Source organism: Lygodium microphyllum, chromosome 2, assembly GCF_053477565.2.
Source record: "Lygodium microphyllum isolate KBCC chromosome 2, Lygodium_microphyllum_v1.1.10, whole genome shotgun sequence".
NCBI lineage: Eukaryota > Viridiplantae > Streptophyta > Polypodiopsida > Schizaeales > Lygodiaceae > Lygodium > Lygodium microphyllum.
Genome location: NC_141136.1, coordinates 43,351,609 through 43,358,625, shown reverse-complemented (window position 1 = coordinate 43,358,625; position 7,017 = coordinate 43,351,609).

Genomic DNA, 7,017 nt, shown 5'->3' with positions numbered 1-7,017 from the left:
GCATGATGGAAATTTTGATGACTATGGCATGACACACTCTTGCGTGCATGGGATGTATGGTTGTACTTCAGCAAATGTATCTTTAGATACACATGTAGCTATGTATGCAGTGATTTATGGGAATGTATTGCTTCACTTGGATTGAAGATGGATATACGTATCATGGGATACACCTATGCAGTCATATATGCAATAAGGGTAGTGGTTATGCATGTATGAGAGCCTATCTTGTTGGATGGTCATGGGAATGCTTACCCTTATGCCTAGTAATGTTAAAGTGAGGACAAACATGCTAAGGGATGCTAAAGTGATGTATGATGCCAAGCAAACAGTGAATCCCACAGTGCAATAGAAGGGGAACCTAATTTCAGCCCTCGTGACTGCTTTAGGGTGCTGTAGAGAAATTGCTTGCATTTGTAGAGGTGTTTCCACTCCCAAGAATTGAGGTGCTGACCTTGGAGAGTACCCTTAGGCCTTTCCAAGAACCCCGCTCAGTTTTGGATACCCACTTGGAGCATACCAAATACCTACAGCCCAAAACATGCCTTTCCTAGGTGTGGACACGGTGATGGACTATACAAAATAGTCCCACATTGTTTATTACAGAATTTTCTATATAAAAATTGGGAACAAATGCTTATGCTTATTTCAAAGAAGGCATTTCTGCCTCCGTTTTGAACAAAAAATTAGGTCAATCGAAGTTGTCTAGCTCTAGTTATAGCCAAAACAGTGATAGGTGGTCTCATGGGATTGCACTTAGACATGGCAGGTAACAAGGGGAAAAACAAAGCAAATACAGATGTTCAGCACAACAGATAAGGGATGCGTGCACCCCGAGGGATGACGCCAACTTTGAGGTTGAAGAGGAAGACCTCTCTCACTCCATGGGAAGTCTTAGTGCACTCAATCATACCCTCATTTCACACGAGACTAGACATGCGGAGAGGCTATGTAGCTCATCATTATGCTTATATGGTGAAACCAGTTCAGGATTTTGAGCCCACTTGTTTTGAGGATGATGTTGGTCATGCTCATTGGGATGCAACAATGGATGAGGAGATGGTTGAATTAGAAGCCAATAAGACTTGGGATTTGGTACCCTTACCTAAGGGTAAGAAAGCTATTGGCTGTAATTGGATTTACAAAGTCAAGCATAATGTAGATGGTTCAATTAGCAGATATAAGGCTATGTTGGTTGCAAAAGGCTATGCTCAAACATATGGCATAGGCTATGAAGAGACATTCAATCCAGTTGCTAGGATGGCAACTGTTAGGTGTGTGATTGCCTTGGCAGCAACCAAAGGTTGGAGTTTGCAGCAAATGGATGTTAAGAATGCCTTCTTGCATGGTGAATTGCAAGAAGAAGTGTATATGGAGCAGCCAGCAGGTTATGAGGAATTAGAGCATCCCACATATGTGTGCAGGTTGAAGAAGGCGCTCTATGAGCTGAAGCAAGCACCTAGAGCATGGTCTGACAAGATTGGATTTTGTATGTCTGATGTTGATCACTCACTTTATGTGAGAAAGGGAGATGAATGTTTGGCCATCATAGTCATCTATGTGGATGACTTGATTATTACAGGTGACAGTGACAATGGGTTGCTAAAGTTAAGGACTTCTTGAAGAAGAAGTTTGAGATGAAAGATTTGGGTGAGCTGAGATACTTTCTTGGTATTGAGGAGAGAAGATGTGATGATGGTATATGGCTATCCCAAAGGCAGTATGACTTGGATATGTTATCCAAGAATGGTATGATAGCATGTAAGCCCCTTTCAATACCATTGGAGCAAAATATGAAGTTAAGTGCTGATGTTGGGGATGTGATAGAAGACCCTACTATGTTTAGGAGGATAGTAGGGAGTTTGATTTACATGACTATCACAAGGCTAGACTTAAGCTATGTTGTTGGCCTTGTCACTCAGTTTATGCAGATGCCTAGAAAGCCTCATTTGGATGCAGTTAGACGTATATTGACATATGTGAAGTCCACTTTACATTATAGACTTTTTTATGAGGCAGGTAAGGATGTACAGGTCTTTGGATACACAGATGCAGATTGGGCTGGTAGCATGTCAGATAGAAGATCTACAAGTGGATTCATGTTTTCCCTTAGTAGTGCAGCAGTTACATGGAGCAGCAAAAAGCAACCTACAGTTTCTTTATCGAGTACAGAGGCTGAGTATAGAGATGCTGCTATGGCAGCATGTGAGGTGGTATGGCTGCAAAAGTTATTAGATGATTTGGACGTGCAGGGAGATGGTTGAGTTGTCATTCATTGTGACAACATGAGCAGCATACATCTACCTAAGAATCCAATGTTCCATGCTAGGACAAAACACATTGAGGTGCACTACCACTTTGTGAGAGAGAAGGTACTTGCAGGAGAGATTGACTTGGTATATGTCAGCACACAGGATCACATAGCTGACATTTTCACAAAGGCATTGGGTGCAGAGAAGCTTCAAAAGTTCCGAAGCTTACTTGGAGTTGCAAAGATAGAGTTGAGCTTGAGGGGGAGTGTTGAGATGGCAAGCTCAACACGTGCGGATATTGATGATGGACCACCTGGCTAGATGGGTCCGCATGTCTACACTTAGAAACTTAGTGGTCATTATGATACTCACATGGCCACTGACTTATCACTTATTATATTTAGTTTGTTACACCTACCTACAGCTAGCAAAGACATAGTGCCAGTCGATTCGTGTAGTCGGTTATGCAATGTTTGACTTAGTAAGCCAACTTTCCTTTATGTTGTATCTTATCTATACTTTGTGTGCATTGTATAGTGTGTGGAAGAAGAAGAAAAAAACCAGAAAGAAAATGTTTTAGCCTCCATGTAATGAAGGAGACCTAGGAGAGAGGAGGGAAGGGAGAGACTATAGAGAGGAGAGAGAAAGAGGAAGAAGATGAGAGAAGAAGAGAGACAAAGACTAGCAAAAGAGAGACAAAGACAAGAAAAGAGAGAGAAAGAGGAGGGAAGCCATGAAAGCTAGGAGAAAGGAGAAAAGAGAGACTTGATTATTGATAACTGATGCCCTAATTGGGTCTCTCAACACCTTATATACCTTGTCAGTATAACTGGGTATTCCCATGCTAATCCATGTCCTACCCATCTATCCCCTTTCTTTTACATTCCATCCCAATCCCGAAGGTTTTTTCCCTCAAAAAAAAAAAGAGGACCTATGGCTCACAGCGAAAAGGGGGGGTTGCAGAGTACTACTCTGCTCAGCATTACAAAGGAGAATATGGGTATGGTGAAGTACAATGTCATGTGGAATAGGGGCATAGAATTATGTATATGATGTATATGACATGTGCAAGTTGATAGCATATGAGTTTGGCCTCCAATTCTTGACAATTAGGGGCTGACAAACAGTGGACAACATGTTATCCAGAATAGGCCTGCTGGAGAAAACTGGTCATAACTTCTTATGGGCAACTCCGATTGAGGCGTGTGACATGTCAAAACAAAGCTGATGAAGCGCACTTTCAAGCCATATAGGTGACACTTGACTGTCATTAATGCAGGGTAAAAAACTATTCTGAAATAGTATGTTGTCTATAAGTTGTCTGCATTTCAGACTGGGGAAATTTTAGCTACTACTCAATCAAAATTGCATCCTTGAAGTAGGGAAAGAACTGCACTGGTGAAATGCTAATCAGCATAAGGATTTTTGAAGACCATTCCATTCCCCGGGATCAAATAACCTTCATAATAAGCATCAAGGGCACAAGGGTCATCCATACAAGGATGGGCCACCATACTACCACCAGGGTCAAAAGGATAATTGTGATCCAATGCATCCACTGTATCATAGAAGTAATTCATGGTGTCATCATTAAGCACTGATGGTGGCACAAGATCCTTACCGACCCATACGGTAGCATGCATTGACTTGTCCATAAACTCATTGGGAACCACTAGGTCAAATCAGACTGGAGCAGATGAGGCTGCAATCAATACAGCATTCAATGCATCAATCCCTAGGCATTTCATGTCCATGAGTTTCACATGCGTGGCTATTACTCGGCATTCAAAGTTAAGGGCCTTGGGCTGATGGGGCATCTACTCATGAGCCTGTGGCAGTGAGATGCTCTCATCATGGCATCGTTCTTGAGAAGTATCATGTGGCTCATAAGAATGCACATGTTGCTTGTAGTAATGATCAAGTGGCTGATGATATCGAGCACTCTATTGCTGATAATGATGTTGCTCCCCATGCACATACTCATATACATTTGCATGATGTTGTCCATGTAAATAATGCTTTTTAGATGGTTGTCCATATATGTGACCAGAATGTAGTTCATAAGAACATATATAGTCATTAGATGCATGTTGCTCAAAATATTCACACTCATCATATGCATGCTCACCATAAGTAGGCGCATACACTTGCCTTTGCACACCGAACCCATGCCAATGGTCATGGTACTCATAATGTCCATGAGAATTCCCATACATGCCTTGCTGACCAAAATGTCCATGGGTGCCATGCTGCCCATGCATTATATGTGGACCAAACTCATTATTAGGGCCTTGCTGCCTAAAATTCCCATGCTGCCCATGTGCACCTGCATTAGGGCCTTGCTGTCCACCAAAATTTCCATGCTGTCCATGCAAAACATGAAAACCAAACTGAACATTAGGTCCTTGCTGCCCAAAGATGCCATGTGCATGCTGCCCATTTGTACCCTGCATACTATGCTACCCAAAATTTGCATTTTTCCCTTGCATATAGCTTCCACTACGGGGGAGCTGCTGTCCCAAGGATGGACTAGAAGGGTTCGTCACATGTGATAGGAGAATGGGCTCATCATGTTGCATAGGGGGCTCACCCAACTCATAGGTGCTATGGGGAAGGCCATGGTTGCCACCAAAACCTTGTGGGTTACGCCCAGTCTCCAAGGTAGGAGGGGAGTTGGCCTCACAGGGAGGGACATGCTCCTTGGGTCGATTCCAGAGGGGGGGGGTTGCAATGGCGAGGATGAGGGCACCCATGTGCTCTATGAGTAAGTCCATCTGGGCCATCATCTCGGAATGATAGTGATCTTGGCGGGTTTCCATCTCCCTATGGCATTGTTCCATCTCTCGATGTCGTTCAGCATGACACGTCTCATGTTGGCATAGAGTTTGGTTGAGCATAGATAAGTGGTCCATCTTGGGGGCACCCTCTTCAAACATGTATTCATGATGCTCTTGGGTTGAGCTAGGATCATTCATTGAGGCACAGGAGTCCTTATTTCACGCTAGAAGTCCTCCTGGGCCTTTGCTTTACCCTTGTGGCCTACCATCCCAAGTGTAGTCTACTAGACCCCTTGTTACAGAAATGGCAATATCTTGAGCTAGGAAGCTTCGATTGCCAAAATTTTTGATTCAAATTAAAGCTCTCAATCCTCTCTATGAGGCTATGTAAAAATATGTCTGACAATAAATGATCAGTGCTTTGTTGTAATCACTTTTTGTGGGCTGACTGTGTAGGATTGTTGCCTATCCCACAGTACCTCTGAGCACAAAATTGAGCTTATCTCCCAAATCGTAGGGTAGAATGGGGAGATTTTTGGTTTAGATTGAAGGGGGGGATACCCTCTTCAAATTGAGCTATGGGGCCTGCACTCAAGCCACAAGAAGGCTTTGCTGTAATAGACTTTTGTGGGATGACTATGTAGAACTGTTGCCTGTTCCACAGTACCTCCAAGCACAAAATTGAGCTTATCTCCCAAACCGTAGGGTGAAATGGGGAGATTTTTGGTTCAGATCATTTGAATTGATCTATAGAGCTCGCGCTCAGTCACACAAGAAGGCTTTGCTATAATAGATTTTTGCGGGTTGACTGTGTGGGACTGGCTATTTGCAATACCCTACAAGGACTCCTTCAAAGAGCATACCTTATCCCAATGGTGAGGTGCTTATTTGAAGATATCCAGGGCCTCAATGGTGGTTCTCAATTCCACATAGAGGCATACATCATTTGCATCCATAGTTCTAGTGCTGAGACCATTTTCATGACTGCATACCACCTTGCCCTTCCTGCATGCATCCACCATACATTTCCAAGTGATACATGACATTACCAATGCATGTAGAGGGCTGTAGACTCAAATGATCATGGCTCGGGCTATTTCTTCAAGTGTACTTGCACTACAAGAGTCTTTGGGCTCTGGATCACCGGGAGGTGGGCAAAGTTCCCCCCGGGCCAGGTTGTACACCCCAGCAAGGGGGGGTCACTCCTCTTTTGTCTTTCCACCTCGCCTGGCATCGGGATTTTCCTCACCCAGAATATACATGGCTGGCATTTATTATTAAGCAACCAGTATGATATGCATTTACAAATTGAGGATTGGGCCTTCCATGATATGCATGATCAATAAGGAAATGGGATGGGGAAAGAGGTTACCTCTGCAATTCAGTGACTCACTGATTGCATGACTTATCCTTCTTACCTTTTTTTTTTCCTTATCAATCAAAAATCAAACAGGAGTACAGTTAAGGATTAGAGAAAAATCTTGATCAATGAGAAAGAAATTGAAAGATTATCTAGCTATGCATGCATTCCCAGGGTGTGGACTGAGGATGGGAATCCCATTGGCACTCTCAACCCAAGAACTTCTTCCATCTCTCTCATCAAGTGGCTGAGCTCAACAATTGGATGTAATAGAGAGAGGAAGAACTGATTGACATACCTTGTTCAAGCCCGGGGAAGAGTTATTGGCTGCCTTCTTCAAGAGTTTTGTGGTTGTCCATCTCTTGCAGCCCATGGTTGTATGGGGGGGGGGGCCTTCAATGTCGTATATCCTCCCTTGTTGAAGCTTGTGGCTGCTCCTAGTATTGATGTCAGATCTTAATGACACAATGTGATTACCCATAAGTGGTGGAGAAGATTACCCATAAGATCTGAATATTTGGGCCAAACACTTTCAAAGCATCCCAATTTTGCAAAAAAAGTCCCGTATACCAAGCAAACTTGAACTTCCTGAGACAAGAAAGGCATATTCTCGGGTACATTCGCATGG